We start from the raw sequence: 21,831 nt of genomic DNA on the forward strand, positions 1-21,831 counted from the left end.
ATATGAAATAAATAAATAAAATGTGAAATAATAAATAAATTACATTAACATTGACATTCCATACGGTCTTGCAATGCACCATGAAATAAATAAGTACGTCTGTCACACATCAAGGCGGGACCTAGGTAGCAGTGGCGCCTGCAGCTGTACTGCCCTGCGGTCTTGCAATGCACCATGAAATAATAAATAAAATGTGAAATAATAAATAAATTACATTAACATTGACATTCCATACGGTCTTGCAATGCACCATGAAATAATAAATAAAATGTGAAATAATAAATAAATTACATTAACATTGACATTCCATACGGTCTTGCAATGCACCATGAAATAATAAATAAAATGTGAAATAATAAATAAATTACATTAACATTGACATTCCATACGGTCTTGCAATGCACCATGAAATAATAAATAAAATGTGAAATAATAAATAAATTACATTAACATTGACATTCCATACGGTCTTGCAATGCACCATGAAATAAATAAATAAATGTGAAATAATAAATAAATTACATTAACATTGACATTCCATAATGGCCCTTGCAATGCACCATGAAATAAATAAGTACGCCTGTCACACATCAAGGCGACCTAGGTAGCAGTGGCTTCGCAGCTGTATCACCGCCGCATGAAATATGAAATAAATAAAATGTGCGCATGCACTGTCCATACCTTCAAGATCCGCGGGGGGAGAGAGAGAGAGAGAGATGTTGAAAAGTTTGGGCTCTTACAGAGTCAACGCACTGCTACACATCGCTACGCTTCGGTCGCCATTATGCGTAGATGCGTAGCAAAATGTGTCGTCCCAGTTTTTGATACGCGACACACCGATGCATGCAATACTATGCGTTGTCGGTGGGGGCGACACTGCAAGTATTGTACATTATGTCAAGTATATCTTATGTTTACAGAAGAAGATTTGAATACAATGGCCAGCAAAGAGGAAAAATTATGCAAGCTTATCTTTCTTTTACGGTCTATGGAGCTACGCATTGTTGGTTACATGCTATTCATTGTATAGAACATGATTGTCACTTGGAGGAGACTTAAGACTTGTAGATAACTTGCGTTAGTATAGTAAGTGTCACAGTCACACCAGGTTCGGTTCCAGCCACACCCACTGCTCACTCTCCTGAAGCTCCCCTCACTCGTTCACACTCCCCAGTTTACTAATGACCTGCACCTGTTCCCAATCAGCCTCACTCCCTACTAAAACCCCAGTCTCCCCTCAGTCTTTGTCTGGCCTCGTCAGTGATGACACCAAGGTGCTATCCACCAGCCTGACTCACAAGGAATACTCCTCCTGGATTCCCCTCGCCTGTTCCAGCGTCCTCTTGGTCCGACCCCACGAGTCACCTCCGGATTTGGATCTACTGTAGTTAAGTCGATCTTCTGTGTTTTGGGACTTCTTCCGTTAAGTTTGCTGATCCTCTGTGTTTTGGACCTTCCTTGGCCTACTGTTTCCAGTGGAACTTCTGTTTGATCCCGACCTGGGTTTGACAACCCATTTCCTGGTTTTCCTTTGTAAATAAACTATCTTGTTTGAACTCTACCTCCCTATCCTGAGTCTGTGGGCCGTGACGGTAAGCTAACTGCTGCTAAAGTGGTTTTCTCGTCACGTTAGAAAAGCATGGGGCTGTGCAAAGTTAGTGTACATTTATTCACCATAAATTAATAAGTCGCAATGTAGGCTATGTTTTCATTTATTTACAGTAGCCTAGGCCTAGGCCATCCAAACATTCCTTACACGACATGACCCAATGTCCTTGTAACATGCAGTCAATCTAGCACAGCTAATATTAATATCAGCAAATCACACTCGCCTCCTGTCTAATTTTGTCACCCAACAAAGCTAGATATTCATTTTTATACACATGTCTCCATGGTTCTAAATTAAATCTGATCTGTGGCTCTCCAAAAGAGCCTCTTGGGATGTAACTTTTACAGACAGCCTAAATATCGGCTTCCACACACAGCTGCGTTCCGTCAACGCATGCCAGTGGGTGTTCCCGACTGTAGCTATGCAAATGACTTAAACGTAATTTGATTGGCTGGTGCCGTCTGTTGTTCGTAATTTGATTGGCTAGTGCCGTCCATCGGTGCAGCAAAAGTTGAACTTCTCAACGCGAGCGACAGGAGCAACGCAATACAAGGGACCCACAATTCAGTTCAGCAACGGATGACGTAAGCCCATGTAAAGTGAACGGGATGAGTCTCCAGCACTGCAACGCAATCAAATTACGGTTATACCTGAAGTCATTTGCATAGCTACCGTCGGGAACACCCACTGGCATGCGTTGAAGGAATGCAACTGCCGGCGCTGATCCATTACATTACATTACATTTAGCAGACACTTCTTGACCAAAGTACCTTGCTCAAGGGTGGAAGCCGGAAATTGAACTGACAACTTTCAGGCTACTGCACGCTAGCCCAGCTCGTTAACCACTAACCACCTTAACCACTACACTACCACCGCCCCATTTACATCCACTTTGATCCACTAGCACTACACGACATACGCGAAGTGTCGCGCTGCCTCCCCTCGTTCAGTCGTGTGTGGGCGTTTCATTTAAAATTAGTCAGTTAGCAGCTCATATTCAGTTCGTTTTAACTTGTCTTTTAAGTGTTTTTCCACAAATGGACCACAAATTTAGGCATGTACATGTACACATTAACTCATTGAATGCCAAGCTGTTTTTGGAAGCTTTGTCCTAGAGTGCCAGCAATCTAGACCATTGTTGATGATTTTTGTACAGCCACAGCATATTCTATGTTGTAACTATGAACACATACAATGGCTCGTTTGAAAGGTGAGACTTTAAGCTCTCAGTGGGTGCTAACCGTGTATTTCTACACCTCTGTGTTAACGTCTTGTAACCTCTGTTATAAGATATAACGTCTTTCATGAAATATGAAGTGCTGCCTGTAAAGTTTCCGGGAAGTGACCTGGCGAGACTGCCACCTAGTGATAGACCCACGAAAATGGCCTGGTTTTGAGCTGACGTGCATGAGTCACTGATTCGACCCAAAGCGGCAACCGAGTTATGATACAATGTCCAGATAAAATGTCCAGATTGTGCGTTTTCATGAGTTTTCGATCGTCATATATTTCATTTCCATTCATCACAGAGTTCCCAAAATCACATATAAGGTGTGTTAGAGTGTCTAGTTTCGTAATTAAGAAAAAAAAGCTAAAAACGTAATATTACGTTTTTGGCACTCAATGTATGGGAAGGAAAAACTTAATATTACGTTAATAGCCTATAGAAACTATGCAAGCCATTTTGAAATCTTGTTTCATTTAAACTACTCAATGCAATCTCAAATCCTAACCAGAAACACCAACAGTCAATAAATTTCTCCAAATCTTTTGTTCGTTTGTTTCATGGACTTCTAGGTGGCCGTGGAAGAGATTATTAAAACATTAATTTGTCTTGAAAGCGGAACCAAAGTTTCACAGCCACCGTTGTGGTAGATCAAAGTCAAAGTCAAAGTCAAAGTCAGCTTTATTGTCAATTTCTTCACATGTTCCAGACATACAAAGAGATCGAAATTACGTTTCTCACTATCCCACGGTGAAGACAAGACATATTTTGCCAATTTAGGTCCACAGACAAACATAACATTCAAGTAAACAAAAAAGTAAGTAAATAAGTAAATAAGAGGGCACATATAATAATGAAAAATAAGAGCAGCAAAATTTGGTTGAAATTGTGCATAGACAGTCAATAAAATACTAGTGCAAAGTCAGGCCAATAAAAGGCTTGGGTAGTTCTGTTTGACCTAAGTAAGAAAGAAAGTGGCATAGTGGTGCAAGTTATGTAAGAGCAGCAGAAGTGTTGTGTTTTCAGGACAACAACACCAAATTGTAAAGTGTACAAGTGTGCAAGTGTGCAAGTGGAGTAGTGCAGGCGGCCATTTTGGGCCTACAACCTCGTGCTTTCATTGGATAGTCACGTCACGTTCAACGGATTCATTTGCATAAAGATGGGCATCGGCCAGCTTTTTGATGCTTAACATTTTTTCAAATGCAGCGTTGCCTTCCCGGAATGCTTTGCGGGCGAGTTAAAATCGCTTGACGTCACCCATAGGAATAGAGTGGAATGAGACACGACAAAATGTTGTGTAGCACTAGTGGATCACCCCATGTGTGTGGAAGCCGTATGAAAGGGAGCACGTTGCTCGCATCGCTAGCGTTGCTTGCATTGCCACTGTGATTAAAAATTTTGAGCGCATATTCGTGTCAGTGGTGAGGCTACAGACAGAGGGGGACTCAAAAAACTGTGCTACGGCGACCTTCCTATCCAAATCAATGGAGTCATTTGATTTCATTATAAGCATCACTGTAGGCTAATTCAGGATTTGCTTCAGTACCTTAGCCCTCAGCAACAGTTTGCAAAATCCTGAATGCGATCTACCAACAGCCGCAACGAATGCCACCGCCTTAGTAACACTGCTTCAACGCAAAAGAGATACAGCGTTTGGGAACTTATGGGAGCAGGGCTGTGCTTTGGCAGCCAACATTGAAGTTCACCCTTCTGTCCCCCACATTGTGACATTGCAGACCAAACGGTCAAACACACCTGCATCAACCCCAGAAGACTGTTGGCGACTGAACAATTTCCTTCCATTCATTGACCACCTCACAACCGAAGTGAGAGAGAGCGTCTGTGTCACACTGCCGCGCCTGAAGGGTCAGTATTTGCTGCTAGACAAACTTTTGTCCTTGACTGACATGTTATGGCAGGACATAAAAGAGGAGTTCAGTTCAGTTCAAATATGTTTGGTTGCTGCCTGAAAAACATCAAACTTGGTTGGCGTGATGGGCGGTTGCTATGATGATCGGAATAAACTTACTCATATTGACAGAAGCTAAATGCTAGTGCTAACAGCGAGAACCTGGGCGTTTTCATTCAAAAAAGATTGTGTTGCTAACTCTTGGCTGTAAGATGTCAGGATGTAAAAGCTGTCGGAAATCCTTGTTGGCTGCTGAGTTATACCCTCATATTGAGAACTAAAAAGTCTCTGGAAAGTTGTGGATACTGCTTGGGCAATGTAGCAAGCTGGCACTGACACTCACATAATAAGAGTTCATATCATGGGCATCTGTGAGGGAGGCCTGTGATGTCCTTCAACCTTTTGAAGAAATCACGACTGAGATGAGCTCAGAGAGGTATGCATATCATCAAGTCTATACTGTATGTTTTTTCTACACAAACTGAGTGAATATCTTTAGTAAAAAGTCAGTATTTGTTGAAAGAACTTTTAATAAATATATTTTGTAGAAAGCTGTAATTGCATTACAATAAGCAAAACTCACTGATTATTGCTGACCAGCAATAACCATTGATTTTTTTCTGTTTTCTCACAGCTTTGTGACAGGCTCAATAGCTATCCTGATTGCACAAGGGATACAACGATTCATTGCCCATAAACAGTGAACCCCCAAACAGTGCAACAGTTTTGGACCTGATCAACAGGTTTGCAGCCGAAAAAGACTTTTACCACTGGAAAGGGTCACTGTACTGGCTGATGCTTGCCTTTGTGAATGACAGGTATGCAGGTGAGGCTCAGGCTAGAGTGGAGAGGGCAACCACACATCAACACCATCATCGGCTGAAGCTGAAGAAGCTGAAGCTGCCACCCAGCTGCTGCAACTGCAAGCCGTCCAAGTCAGCCCGTGTCTGTGGTTTGGGCTGACTTTGAGGAGAGGGTGACCAGTTTAAGTAACCTGACCCTAGCCAGATGAATTTCGCTCCGCCTAGCTCCACTCCAGCTCCAATCCATCTGGAACCGATCCATTGAAGTGTTGCTTCAGAAGGCTGGGCCTAATCAAAAAATGCTTGCATACGATTGAATAAGCCACTTGTCCGTCATCTATTGACGCGCTACTTCAACCACTCACATCGAAGCCAACCCGTGACGCTAATAACAGTGTCACAGTCGCTTCCACGCTATGTCACATCTATGAAACTCCTGCCCTGCGTCCTGATTGGCTGAACCATAAAGTCGGTTGCAGAAATCACTCTCAATGGAAGAGGTCCCAGATGGATGTGAGTGAAGCTAGGCGGAGCTAAGCGGAACGAAATTCATCTGGCTAGGGTCAGGTTACAGTTTAAGGCCAAATCTTCAGAACCCCCATGCAAAGTCCTTGCTTGAGGTCAAGGAGTTTCTGTCAGAACAGCTCATTCCCCGCACAGCTGATCCCTTGGAGTGGTGAGAGGTGCGGTCACTGGTGTACAAAAATTTGTGCACTGTGATGAAGACCAGGTTGTGCATAGTTGCAACGTCAGTTTTTTTCTAAAACAGGGCAAATCCAGAGCAACCTGACCACCAACAAAGTTAGTCAGCTGGCATTTTTGAATGCCAACCTTAAACGCACTTTTCTTTGCAAACACCGCACTCTCCCGTTTGTTTTCTTGTTGGTGCGTGATCCAGGAAACTCACAGAAAATCACAAATTGGTCGCACTCCAATTTTATTTCATTCGTTTATTTCATTAGCAACAGAGGTAAATTTTGCATTTTATTTGATCATAGTTGCCTTTATTTTACAAAAAAATACCATTGTATTTTATTATTGCCTATAACCCCTGAGGGATTTGCACATTTTGTATGTTTATTATATCTGTTGTTCAAGTGTTGTGTGTTTTTTTTTTATTATTATTTATTTAGAGAGGCCAGTTTAAAGTGACATGTAGCTATTTAATGGCATTTGTTTGCATTTGTGATATTTAAGGTGTGCTTATTAATGTGTGTGTGCCATTTAAAATAAATATGTTATGTATAACATAGCATAAGACTCAGAACTCATCATTTGGTCTATTAACCACTCTTCTTTCATTTATGGGAAACACTGGCTCACCTAGGCTAACTAAACATAGGCTCAAAAATAGCAGGTGAGTGAGTGCATGGCCTGTAAGAAGTTTTTTAAAAAAAATGTATGTCATTGTTAAGTGGAAACACAGGACTAGGAACATTTTTCTTTAGCGATTGGGAGATTTTGACCAAGTGACTCGCACAACCCGGATCATGTTAGTGAGTGACTCAGAATAACCCAAATCCTTAAAAAGATCTGAGTTGACCATCACTAGCCCTACGGATGGATGTAGTCTATCTTTTAAGCCCCTCGGCTCTCAAGAAGTGCCTCCTTCTCGCGCCATCCCCAAAAACACCTTTTAGCCAATAAGGATCGAGCAAGGGCAATTATATTGGTGGAAACCATCTTCCCATCATACATAAAAATATGCAAAACTGTGTAATGCATAAAAAATATATATGCAAAACGGTGTCGCCTTGGATTTTTCTGGTTCTCTCCAGTTTAGTATAAGAGGGGCTTTCTTATCTTGTTTACTTCATAGCAGACAGTGTCCACCTGGTATACTTGTCTTTGCTCTGTCTCAGCCAGCTAATGTCATCTCCCCCTTGACAATCTAATGAGGAGATTGTCTCCAGGTATCTACAGTACTTTTCCACTCACCCCACTGCCAAAACCATGAATATATCCTTTTGGATTATAAAAAAAAAAACACCACAAATGCTAGCTTATCTTTGGTTGAAACTTGGGGCGAAAAGTTTAGCGTTGTCAGGGAAACCCCCACAACGTCTCTCTCTCTCTCTCTCCCTCTCTCTCACGCACACAGAGACATTAGGCAAAAATCAGCTCGTATGACACGATGACAGATCTAATCCACTGATTATACAAAAATGCAACCTTAATTAATCCTTCAGGATACATTTTTTTTATCCATTAAGGAACGTTCCCAGAAAGTTCCCTAAAGGTAGTTTTGTGCAACTATTAGGGAACGTTCCCTAATATTTGCACAAAACTATACCTTTAGGTAACGTTCCCTGATGGTCATATTAAGGATACATTTTTTATCCATTTTAAGGATACATTTTTTATCCAAAAAGGTAGTTTTGTGCAACTATTAGGGAACGTTGCGCGCCTGACTAACTTTGTATGATGCAATACCTACAGTACTGATGTATAGGCAGTAAAACATTTAGTCAAACCACCATGTCAAATTTACCTGTAGCCCTGAATCTTCCCTATCTGAGCAACAACCTGGCCGAGGATAAATAAAATATTGATGTCATGAGCAGTGACACAGCACGGCTCAAATCTCGAAGAAGACCAGTAGTGCCTAAATCTCGAAGAACAATTAGAGCTCCACCTGTAAGATATATGACAGAGCCTTGTGAGAGACATGATAATTGATTGGCCAGTAGGCGGTAGATTTGACCTATATCTTAGCACATAACCTGCTCCCGACCAGGTTTTGTTGGCAGCATAAGACACCATGGTGATACAGCGACTCTAAAACAGAGCCACTTTCGTGTCACAGCATACCCTGGCTTTGAGAGCAACATACCTCGCTAACCCACTAATCAAGCTTCATAGTATACCCCAAAGGCTAGGTGCAGAGAATAAATCCCCATGGTAACTTATGTGCCATCTCTTTTGTGAAACCGAGTCAAGGCTAAATTCATCCAGGATAACCAAAAAATCCCATCTTAATCCCTTATCTAGGTTTTGTGAAATACCCCTCTGGCTCGCAAAAACACGCTTTTCAATTAGGATACATTTTATTGACAATTTTAACCTTTTCTGGAATCACAAGGAATTTTTCAGATCAAATGGCACAGAAGTGAATTGGACTGGGCCCAAGATATTAACTGAAAACTATCGCCTCTCCAGCACTCACATTTTTTTTTCTGCCAACATTGAGCCGACCCTCTGATAAGTGCTCAGTAGCCATACTGACATTGTGTGATATATTACAGAGGAAAACTTATGAGCAAATATATTTTGGTTCGGGGGGTGTTGTGGTGTAGCTGGCTACAGCACCCATACCAGTGATGGGCAGTAGCGTTGGGAGCGTACCTATTGAAGAATTCTGGGGTATTCTCACTGTCAATTAGGATATAATGAAACGACTAACGAGAATGGACACGGAAATGGAAACACGGACGGATCTAGCGGTAACAGGAACATTTTTGAAAATGACGATGAGAAATGCATGATGAGAGTGACAAAGAAGGTCAAGGAAACATCATAGACATGCAGAACAGCTCGAGCCGAGAAGAAAAGTGGACTAGGATTGAAAACGCAGCGAAGCTCCATGATGACAACTTGTGGAGGTTTGGAACACGAACAGTGGCTCCAGAAAGTCTTCTGCCCTATCTGGTGGCGCAAATTCATTCGCTTGGACACGTGGGAGTGAAGAAGATGAGGAACAGATTCGTCCAGGTCTGGTGGTAACCGAATTTCACAGCAACGGCCAAAGGCGTCGTCAAGCGGTGTGTCACCTGTCGGCAAAACAATCACGACAAGAAGGTTAAGTTGCCCATGCTCAAGACACCAGTTCCACCAGGACCATTCAGAGTTCTCCAAATAGATTACATCACTCTTCCCAAATGCAAAGGCTACCGAGATGTTCTGATTGTCCTGTGCAAGTTCTCCAGGTGGATTGAGGCATTCCCTGCACAATCTGGAACTGCACTACACACTGCCAATGTCCTCGTGAAAGACATCATTCCCCGATACGGATTGCCGGAACAGATCTGCTCGGACAACGGAACACACTTCACTGGAGCAGTCTGCGCCGAGGTGGCCCGCATGCTGAGTGTGCACTGGTCCCTGAACTGCCCATACCATCCAGAATCGTCGGGACAGGTGGAGAGAGCGAACCGGACTTTGAAGGAACGGCTGACCAGGAAACATCAAGAAGGCATTCCCTGGGTTGACGCCTTACCAGCGGTCTTGTGTAGCATGCAAGCTACAAGCAACAGAGACACTGGACTCAGCCCATTCGAGATTGTGACTGGCAGGCCCTTCTTGGCACCAGGAACGATTGATTTGAGGAAAGCCGACATCCACCTGACATCCGATGCGATGCTGACTTACTGTGTGCAACTGACGAAGGCGGTCCAGACAGCGGCTAACCGAGTGAAGGAAGCCTGGGGAGACCCCCCCTGAAGGTGGGCACTCTCTAGTGCTAGGACAATGGGTGATGATTCACAAGCCCCAAAGGTTAGCGCTAGAGGCGAAGTACGACGGGCCGTATCAGATCTTGTTGATAACACTTTTGGCAGTGAAGGTCCAGGGCAAAGAAAAGTGGATACATGCGAGCCATTGCAAGCTAGTAGACCTGCCGATAACATGATGGGCTTGGGGAGGGTACGAGTTCTATATGATTTTCCGCCTATCTTCATTTAGGGGTAAGGTGTGAACTAGAGGGGGGAAGATTCATGGGAGACTTTCAATTCTGTAGTCCTGGCTCTACAGGTGGGTTTCTGGGGACACCCGTAAGGGAGCTGAACACGCAGCAATGGGTTAACCGGGGACTCACTGGGGGACCAGGATTGGGAGGATGCTACACCCCTATAATAGATTATTATATATATACTGTTGTTTTCATGACTATCCTTCAACTGATACTGCTCTTTCTTTTCACTTCACATGTGCCTATGAGGTTGCCGGGAGCCACAGACAACATCTGGGACAGAGACTTTGCCTTTGAACTGAACTGTTGCCGGCCGGTTTCCTGAACTTCCAAAAGACTTTGTTTTCTTTTCTTTTAACTCTTAGAATGTGAGATAATCATCAGCAACATCATCCGTTCTTAAGTTTTCTTTCAAGGTGCCAGCACTTCTTTTCTTTTCCTTTAAGTGCCTGAGAAGTAATGCTTGGTTTTATTATTTTTCTATTTTTTGTTAGGACACATCAGACTCTGTTTGCGATTGTTTGATCTATAAAAAATCTGTTTTTTGATTGATCAAGAGGGGGGACTGTAGAATTCTGGGGTATTCTCACTGTATTCTGATGTGTTCATATGTTACATCTGTGTGTAGTATACAACAGGGAGAGGTCCATATTATTGTACATAACTGTGCCTTAGCCTGTGTACCAGCAGGAAGGTCATACAGGCCAATGTTTAGGAACATCCGGGGAACATCAGTGATAACATGGGCCGAGGGAGACATCATGTCTGCCTATTCGGGCTAGTATCTCCATCTGGCCAGGGCCGGGTTTTGTACACTGGTTGGCACCTGCCACGTTGGCATGATTTTCGTTTGTATGTTTTAGTATAACAGGCTTTGTCTTAGGTTTTGACTCTGAGACGGATCGAGGAAGCGACCAAGGAGCATCTTCTGTCGGAAAGCTCAGCCACCGCTTCTAATAACAACCACAACTGTTAGACTCTGCACAGTTTTACTGTTCGAGACTTAGCCTGTGTTCTATTATTCATTATTGTACCATCTACAATAAATCATCATCTAATCGCCGATCCTGATTCCGCCGTCAAGCTTTATTGACCATCTTCAATACAACCATTAGAACTAAAACACAACGCAACAACCAGAGAATCCTACACTATGTTCCCTGCTTTGTATGGGACCGGGGAACATAGGACCCTTTTTTTAAAACCCTAACCCTAACCCCGAGCGGGGGAACATAGGACCCGGGGAACATAGGAATGACCCCGTAGCGTCGCTACGTTCATTCATATGGAGACATATCAGTGACAGATTAAAACAAGCTACATTTATTTGGGTTATTTAAGTGAGTTAACGGTTTATCCTGAAGAGTGGATAGGCAGAGGGGCCTTTCAAAGAGGCAGAGAAAGAAGAGAGAATCATAAAGCCAAATAACAGGCCATGATGAATGTTCTGCAAATGGGCTAAAATAAATCAATTGATGTAAGTGCGTTGACATTTTTGCATGCACACCTTTCCCTATGAGAAACTTTCATAGTAGGCTATTGGCAAGAATTCAAAACTACTGTCACCCCTGCTTTACATGCAAATTTAAAATTGAAACCACCTGTGAATAACCAAGAATGTTTTAATGCAGATATAATTTGGATGGATTGAACTGGTATGATTTATCCTGGCCTACTGCATCAAGCCAATTGAGGCCCCACAGTTGAAACAGGCGAGACAGAGTGTGCAGAATTCTCCACCGGAAACATTATCTGTACGGCCTTCTCCATTCTGTACAGGTCTCTCTGGGGCTGATGTTCCTGAGACAGGCTGGGTCAACATGGGCTGTTGTTGGCGGTCTTTCAGTGCTAGAAATTAGAATACAGTGTGAGAGCACAACTGACTGAAAGGTATGATACAATGATGATACCATGACATAGGCTACGCTACTTGACAGAGAAAAATTGGCAGGGTCAACCCAGCCGGAAATCCAAACCTATAAGCCAGGAACTAGAATGTTGCATAGTCTAATCAGGTGTTGCTATGCTGCTAAAACAACGTCAGCTATGAAGCTTTACATGGGGACAGAACAGGGTCTGACATGAGGTACCCCCTAAGAGGCCAATGAAGAAGGCTTATACACATGAAAAGTTTGTCTACTTTTTTTGCATTTGTGAATGAAAGGCATATATGCATTTGGAGCTCACATACATTAAGACTGTACCATAATGGACACAAAAGGCATCTGTAATCTGATTTTACCCTGACAGTCAGTGTTTTGTTCCTCAGCAGCAGGTCTACTGGACTTCATCATAACCTGTAAACCAACCAAATCATTTGATGTGAAACAGATTTACTAAAGGGACAACAATAACAGGAATAGGAGGACAATATACACAATGCAGACCATACTGGATATTACACATTTGGCTTATTCTCATGGATCCAAGGCAAGGCCACAAAGTGGCGGCTGGTGGTATTTTCTTCTAGTGAAGCAGTTATGAAATTATGACCCCCCAACATCTCCACAACATCTTGAAACAACAACCTTCCAATATTTTAAGCTACTAAGGCTATGTTTATACGGTGACGATGAAAAGAGAAGACGCAGAAGTGGCGCTGCCTTCTTTTTTTTTATTTCGCTTAGACGAAGCATTCTCAGGGGAAATCTTTGTTTATATGAAGACGCAAGAGTATGTGATATTCGATTGATATGCATTCTAGACCGCTGGGTGGTGGTGTGATAGAACCCCGGCACGCCACGCCGCAGACATTCTAATTTGACAGTTTAGCCAGAGAGGTAATCAAGGATCTTTGGTTTAGCCGTTTAGACGGAGACGCAACCCGGGTCGTCTTCAAAACTCTACACTCTGGAAGGAGTATAAACGGCCCCTAATTATGCCCCATAAGCAATGTCAAATTCAGTAGCCTATTAAGAGACACATGTAGCGGGGCTCTACAGTCAAAATGTCGAATGAACTGTCTGGGGGTGGGGTTTATGTGTGTGTGTGTATGCTTGTGAGATGTTCCTCCACAGGTGCTGCCAATAATGGAGACAATTGACAAGACCCGTGATTGGTGGCTGGAGGGGATAAAAGCTGACTGGGCCCTCTCATCGGTGCGTTCCCTTTATCTGCAACAGGCGCCCGGATACTTCACGCACCGCAACCCACGAGACCCGAGACGTCGGGATTACCGCCTCTGACTTCCCAGCTACAACGGCGAATTGACCAAACATCCGCTCGACACCGTGAGGGCCGCTGAAGGATTATCCAACGCACCCGATTCTTCACTTGAAGGAAAGTAATTGTGCCGTTGTCTTGTGAGTGGGTTTTACCCCGCGATTTATTGTGGCTACTTTGTTGATTCACTTCCTCCTCCTCGCAGTTCCTGGTGGAGTGCCGACTGTTGACATTCAAGAAGGAGCATTGGCGGCAGAGGCTAAGCTACCCTGTTTCAGTGCGAGACAAGGAGGCCGAGGCGGCGGTGACTTCCTGGTTCTGTGTTGTGGATTACTTAACTGTGGGCTGGGTCGTGAGTGGTTGCTGGACTATTCATTCATCCTCTGTACAAACAATTGTGTGTTACTAGGCTGGCCATAGTTAAGATAGAATGTCAGGCTGCTCGCTACAGTTTCTTTAGAAGTGTGTGCAGGGTGAGGAAATCCATTGTGTAAACAGGACTTTAACGTAGTAGCAATTAACTGTGTGTGCGTGTCACCCTTTGGATTAACGTGTTGTGCTAGTTCGATTGAATACTTCTACTATTTACATTTGTGGCTATTCTGCCCTTGTTTTCACAATAGTGTGATCTTTTGTGGGTGCGTGTGATGTGATTTTTGTGCACGAAAGTGTGAATCGCTAGTAATAGGCCTACCTGCGTTAGAGTAACTGTGACTATATGATTTCTCTCCCCTCTAGAGGGGCCAGATCCACCACACTGGTTTAAAGCAGTATTGTGTAGCTGCTTGCACTTAACTAGCTGTTATCCCTAGATCTTTCATACTGGTTTGAAGTAAATAACTGGCTACTAGCCCTAGATCTTCCACACTGGTTTAAAACAGTATTTTGTAGCTGCTGACATTTTAACTAGCTGCCATCCCTAGATTCCCCACACTGGTTTGAAGTAGTTAACTAGCTACTTTCTCTAGATCTTCCACACTGGTTTGAAGCACCAGGACCTAGTTACTTATACATATATGTATTGTGTGTGTTTTTATATGCCTTTTTTTTAATGTTGTAATAAAACTGAGTTTTATATATATCCAGTGTGTCTGTTGTTGTACCTCAAGGGTCAGTAGCATAATTCCTGCTCCCGTTACACACATTCTTGCCTCTGGGATACATTAAGAAATTATACCATGACTGCTGCTCTGGCATATGCTTGACCAACCAGTTTGTTTCCGTCACTGCCTTCCTTCTCTACAAAAGTAAAAATCCACCTCCTGATACACTGAAGAAACCTAGATTTTTTTCCTGAATCAATCAGTGTCTATTTCGTTTTTAAATGGTAGTTGAAATTTAGCTTCAAGCAGATTGTTCTGAATTGTCTTTGACAAAGTTGAGGATTTAAAATGGGAAGCCAAGACGTTATAACACATCCATAACATAGGCTAATGTTATGATAACACATCAGTGAACTTACAGGACGGCTACGTTGAGAAGCTGCACTTTCTAATGCATAACGTTAGCCTACATGGAACAAGTTTATCCTTACCGTAGCACCCACGAACTGTGTTAATTTCACAGGAAGTCTCTTGGTCTCCCCTCTGCATTCATCATAGGTCCTCATTTCAAAAAACTGTAAAGAGTCCTGTAAGTTGCGGTCAACGATGTTCATCGCCTGAAACTTCCGTCAAATCCATCTCGCTAGGACTTAGCGAGTCACTAACGTTAGCTGACTGAGACTGCTAGCAAACTTTCCCCCCTAGCTGATGTTAGAAAACACAGAGCTACCCACAATACTCCTAAATAAAACGTTCTCCCCTACACAAAAAAAAATCCGATGTACCTTACAAAATGAATGTAAAACAAACTATGTGAATGAGTTACACAATTTATAATGAAACTCTAGCACTGAAGGCAACTGAAAAGTGATGGCAAGCTAATGGAGACAGTGATTGGCCAGAGTGTTGCGTCAATCATATTCAACGGCAGTTACGGAGGCGGGACTTATTCTGGAGAGGTCTATAAGGATCAATAGACCTCTCCAGAATAAGTCCCGGCCCCTAACTTCCGTGATCTATCCAACCTTTCGCCAAATGTCAATGGGAAATAACATGGCGCTTTGAAAGATCGTATTCGTTAAACTCTGTAGGTGACAAAGTAGAAGAAGCTACTGGGCAGATTGGTTTTACACTCTTCTGCCATCTAGTTTCCACTGGATTTTTGATTGTCGGTGCCGTTTAAGTAGTAACGGCACCGACAATCAAAAAATCCAGTGGAAACTAGATGGCAGAAGTGTGTAGGCCAATCTGCCCACCAGCTTTTTCTACTTCGCTACCTACAGATCAGAGTTTCCGCTAGAAAAAATGGTGCCGTGAAAGTGACCGGCAGAGGTTTCGTTTTCCGGACATGTTGATGATATACCAGTCAAATATCCTATTATCCCTTCTTAATTAGTCAACTTGAGGAAAACTGGAGACAGGCTATGTAGCTTAAAGAATGACATAATCAGGCTGTATAGAATGCAACATGTTCATTAGCCTAACTTAAACATGCCTAACAAGATCTAGCCAAAATCTTGTCATGGACAGCAAGAGTCCGCTTCGTTCGTTGTTTTAAAAAGGCTACGTTGTTTGTTGCTGCTACCCACATTATCTCCAGTGGTGACTGTTAACTTACACAGATGCGCACACACAAGAATGCGTGCTCACACCACTACCCCCTAATGCTATGCCCCTTTATTTGATAACAATAAATTAAGAAATGTTTCCTATTTTGGGAAATGTTTAGTTTCTTTTTTTTTTCGCCAGCGGGTTCAATGATACCGCTTTTAATTGTGCCAGAAATTATCCGTGGACCAGTAATCGCCTCGTCGAGGAGGCCCTAACCCTGCAGATCATAGACAGAGAACGCATAGGCCTACTGTATGCTTTGGGTAAAGAACACTTTGCATGTCCAGAGTACACGGAGAATGACAGTGTCTTGGAGCGGCCGCACCCCCCGCAACTCCACTTCCAATGTCACTGATTCCGACACTTCTGCTTTTTATCTGGTGGTGGTGGAGTTGACCGGACACGTTACCAATTTATCATCATCCATAGCGTCTGGCCTCTGAAAAAACTTTTAAGGCTAGTCTGCCTGGGCCTGGCCATGTTTGAACCGCCTCACTCATTTGTTCGTTGTTTAACATGGACGTTTTAAGCGTGCGCTTCCTATTTGAAATGCAGCATAGGCTATGTGTGTTGTTTAATAGCTTACCTTTCAAACGGTAGAGCCTGTTCATTTAAAAACATAGCCAGAGGACGTATAATATAGTCTTACATATTAAGGTTTATTCTCAAATTCAGATTGCGTTAGGGGACGGGATTATTAGCCAATTTCAATCGGACAATTTGACCGGAGAGATTTAATTTTGTCGGACATTTCATTTTTTTTCCGGCCAATGTCCGGTAATTACCGGACAACGGAAACCCTGCTACAGATGTTTTACCGGTATGATATTTCGAAACGCCATGTTATTTCCCAAAGACAATCGACGCCCGGAAGTTGGATGGATACGGAAGTTACGGAGGCGGGACATATTCTGGAGAGGTCTATAGAAACGGAAAAAATCCACGAGCCGCCTGGGATTTCACTCGATTGAAGCAGAGCCCGTTTACGGAGAGCCGGATCACTCCCTATTAACTCCATTGTACCTGCAATCTGCTGCAGTTCCGCTAGGCAGCTCCAGTCCATTTTCATGATCCTCAAACCCTTCTGAACATTTCAGGTACATTTTTAGAATTTTTGAGCATTTCAGCTATTTATTCTGCTGCTTTTGGCCGGTTGCTACGTACTGTACGCTCATCAATACGTCAACGACACACCTCTTTATGGAGACAGGACTTGATCCCCATTTCGCGCCCATAGACATGAACTACAACAAACTATCTTTGCTACAACCTCACATACACATAAAACATTAAAAGCCATGTCCTTGAAATGTATTAAAATTGCTTGGAAATATGTCAGCATATGTAGGCAAAAGGCATGTGACCAGCATTAACGGCAACCTACAAATTTAGAAGATATAACAATTTCTCTCCAGTTATTACCTGCTCCTAGAGCAGGGCTATTCAACTTCATTACCAAGTGGGCCAGACAGGTACCACTGGGTCGTTGTGGGCCACTCAAAATACGGTGTGGCTAAAATTACTCCTATTGTGGCTATTAGAGACATGAGTATCCAGCTACACTTAATTAGTTAAGTAAAATGCATTCACACACACAAAAAACACCACTGTTTGTGGTGGACGTTCTTTTATTCTGAGATCAATAGGCTCTCAAAACAATTCCAAACAGACATAAGGTGCTTATAGAGCAAATCCATGTAGATTATTTGTCAAATAAACAAGTAAAACAGTATAAGGGGATGGGATATATAACATTCACACCCAACTTCTGTCATAGCTCGTATTTTTAAAATAAATCAGTGAAAAAGTATCCTGACAAACAAGCAGCATTTTAATGCCCCGGTCATATTTCATATTTGTTAAATAAACCACAGTGAAACGTTAACTGCTGCCATTGGTTAATTCTTCTAATCTTAAGTATATATACTTTTTTTGATCCCGTGAGGGATCTATAGGTCACCTGATAGCTCAGTTTGAGAGGCGCAAGCCGTGCAACATTGTTTATTTTTGATGTCAATCACTGCTGTTGTTTTATTTTATTGATTTGATCTATAGGTCATAGAAGCTAGATTTGAAGGCAGGCCGCAGGTAAAATCCAACGGGCCGCACTCACCCCGCAGATCAATAGTTGAATAGCCCTCTCCTAGAGCTTTTGAGGAAAAAAAAAAAAAAGATAGGTTTATTAAGTAGGCTAACAAATGAAAAGTGTTTTGAGCTGAAATGGCATTAAGGCTAGACTATTTGTTGTGGACCGCCTGCAAAATTTAGCTTTATGATTAAAGTTCCTATATGGCTTACAACTACTCGCAAAATGCTATCGACACTGGTTAACCACAATTTGTAGCCCGATTGGTCATGTTAAGCATTACTTGCAATGTGAAACTAAATTCTAAGATAGTAGAAAATTATGTTTAAAGACAAACAAACAAACAAAATGCACCAAAAACAAAACCTCCAGAGAGGTAGACTGCACATTTGTTGTTGCATGACAAAGCAATGAACGTGCTGGTAGGCGTTTGACATGACGTTTGATGGATCCACCGGTTGGTAGAAAGGAAGGTTTTTGGCATCATTCCCACACTATACACAAATCCGACGAGCGTTCTGTGTAGGCTGCCATCTTGTGGCAACACCATTACTGAGCTGTTACTGGTATGTAAACAAACCTCCGTGATAACGCACCCTCGATGACAGCTACAGCCAGGCAGAATGGCTTGTTGGGTTGATGATGTTAGACAGTGGTCTCCAGTCACAGATGAAGGTACAAGCGATAATGGGGAAATAAAGACAGAATTGGGACTAGGTTGATATTATATCTACTTAACTCCTGTAGCTAGCTAACGTTAGCAATAACTATGCTAGCTAGGCTAGCTAACGAGGAAACTATAAAAATATCTGTCTGCCAACAATAAATAAATTAATGGATATCAAATAAACAAATTCATGTTTTTCATTTGTGACCATTGTTTATCTAATTTTCAAATTTCAAAAGGAAAGGGTTAGGTACAGCTAACTCCTATCTGTGCAAACCATATGGTAACGTTAGGCTACCAGACAGGGGCAGTCGACCCAGGGTATTTTGTGTATCTCACATTGTTTTTTCTTCCAACTGGTAATTTTATTGCTGCTATTGGAACAATTGAAAACGGAACATGTTTTCCCACTCGACAAAGAAGTAGTGAGACAGTCGTAAATCGCGGGCTGTTATCCCAGTGGACGCAACGAATCCAATTGGAGGCACTGGCGCAACGCTACCCAGCAACAGCTCAGTAATGTCGCCCGCTTACTTCCGGTAGTTTCGCCGGATTCGTGTATTCACCTTATTCCACACGCAAACATGGGGGGCGCTAGCTTTGCCCACATTGTCTCTGAACTTCCGATTGAGCAGTACATCCATTGCGATACATTGAGATAACAGAGCTCTATCGAGATGACTGGCATCATATGTTATGGGTCATCCTAAAGTTAGAAACGTTTATTTAGGATTTTGGTGACTTAAGACATTTCTCTTATACACCTTTCCAATCTGAAGTTGGGAAAACACTGACTTTGGAGCGGCTGTTCTGTAATGACTTTCTAAACTAGTTACCATAGTTACCAAACAGATAAGGATTTGCGAGTTTCTCCATACGATACAGCGGCCACTGCCACATCGTCTACCCACTCTGTAGGGCTGAATAGCCTTGGGTAGCGAAGTACAATATTGCAGTCTGACCTACTGATGGCATTTGTCGTTTACCTCCCAAGTTAGCCTCTCTATCCTCTTCTGCCGTGTTATCCCAAAAAGGCTAATTAGACGTAGCTAGCTGACCGGAAGTTTAAAGACAACGTGGAATTTTAAAAAATGGGCGGGGCTGAATAAGGTGAATACGAAGCTGGCTTCGCAAGAATGGAATCAACTGTAAACAAGCTGTTGAGAGGGAGTTAAGTCATTAGGCTTGTTCGACTTGCTGCAGATCTGACTTGACATTTATGGTTTGCATGTGAGACGTAGGCCTAATGGTTTTACATCTGTATGCGACATAACATGTTACTGACCCATTGTTGTAGTCTACTTAGGCTGCATTTGTGCTTATTCAACGCAGACTTCTGAAAATCTCACAAAAGTTAGGGTAATGATCTGTCTTAAATAGTTTAACACAATTGCTCGAGTGTCCATAGGCCTATGAGGAAGCTGATCGTGGGCTACACATGCATGACTTACATCTCCACAAACAAGTACTGATGGCTAGTTTCGTTTCCAATAAATCACTTCTAAATAAAGTCATATTCATGCGTATTAGTATCCAGAAAGTCTTCAATTTGTTGTCTTTTGGGATGTTGATAAATAAATTTGGACCGAAACATGCTGCCAAGTGACTTTGGAAACAAAATTGAAATGAGATCCTTGTCTGAATATAATGTGAGAAAGACACCAAGCACAAGGAATGGTCAAGGAGTTTTTGCCAGTGATATAACTTTGAAGTATATGAAATTGCTATGTTTGAAATGTAATCATATTTTGAAGTGTAAACCTGTGCAAAGTTAATTCATGTTTTGAAATGGAATTTGTTGTATGATGTATAATCATATCGGCAATGGTGCATGTGACTGTGTAAGGACCAGGTGCAGATCACAATGCTCATGTAACCACACAAGGGTAGGCTGTTTGCAAAGCCTACACTAGACAAACCACAAAAGAACACAGTGTGCTCAGAGATGTCTGAGGGGAACAATACCCAGAAAAGCAAGCGTAATGTTTCAGACATGAGTATCCTGTTTGGGGGGGGTTGTAGCATGGTAAATCACCGGACTGTCAGAAAACCTGCTCAAACCAGAATTGGGTGAAATGTTCAACGTACCATAGTCAGATCACAGAGTATAAAAAGAGAGAGAAAATAAGTTTGCAGTTTTGAGAATTGGGGACTTAAAGTGGAGCGTTGAGACCTGAAGGGGGGGTAAGGTCATGCAGGGCTGCTTCTTAATTACCATGGGAAGAACTAAGAAGTACTTTTATTTTTAACTCTTATTTTATTTGGGGTATTTTTATATTTTTGATTGTTGTACTTTTTAGTCTTCTATAATAAACTACTTCTAGTAAGGAGTTAAAATTATTTTTATTGCCCGGTCGCTCTCTAAATGGAAATATTACCGGCCTCCAAGTCTAGGGGAGCTTGGGGCACGGCACAACCACGTTCTCTTGCTTGAGCTTAAAATACAAAGAGAACGGACAAGGCAAGGTTCAGGTGTTGCACACTGGCATTCCATTTATTAGTTAAAATATTTTAAGCATCAATACTTAAATATTCAAACATGTCCAACAATGTTCAGACACACTCAACATTAAATATAAATACTTCAATATTCAAACATGGTTAACAATGTTCAGACACACTCAACATTAAATCGATTAACACACACATTTACAGCATTAACATCTTTCATAAGAATATACATGTGGTGAGAATAAACACAACATCCAGCAACCAATTCATTCCTTTGTAACCTTACTAAAAAGCCATGGCCACATGCTGGCAAACACACATGCTTGAATCAACATTTACTTAAATTTAATAAGAATCATATCAGGATCATTCAACACATTAACCAGCAATTTCTACAAAATAACCTTAGATGGCAACATTAAGAATAAAATGACACATACCTTAACATACAGAAAGAACGGACAAGGCAAGGTTCAGGTGTTGCACATTGGCATTCAAAATTCTTCTTCTTCTTCTTCTTCTTCTTCTTCTTCAGATTCTTCTTTTCTTCTTCACCAACTTCTGTACAGGACTT

The 21,831-nt window shown here is 42.2% G+C and overlaps 1 protein-coding gene and 1 long non-coding RNA gene across 2 annotated transcripts in view; one reads left to right on the forward strand and one right to left on the reverse strand.

Annotated features, from left to right (window-relative positions):
* The window catches only part of LOC125298155 (histone H3-like), a 781,614-nt gene that overhangs the window by 192,822 nt on the left and 566,961 nt on the right, over nt 1-21,831 (forward strand). The gene's annotated exons all lie outside the window — the stretch shown is intronic.
* Nucleotides 11,849-21,758, reverse strand: LOC125298196. Its single transcript, XR_007194183.1, has 3 exons — nt 21,698-21,758; nt 12,480-12,534; nt 11,849-12,085 (listed from the first exon to the last, which is right to left on the reverse strand). It is a non-coding gene; the product is annotated as an uncharacterized LOC125298196 (long non-coding RNA).

Source organism: Alosa alosa, chromosome 7 (assembly GCF_017589495.1).
Source record: "Alosa alosa isolate M-15738 ecotype Scorff River chromosome 7, AALO_Geno_1.1, whole genome shotgun sequence".
Classification (NCBI taxonomy): Eukaryota; Metazoa; Chordata; class Actinopteri; order Clupeiformes; family Clupeidae; genus Alosa; species Alosa alosa.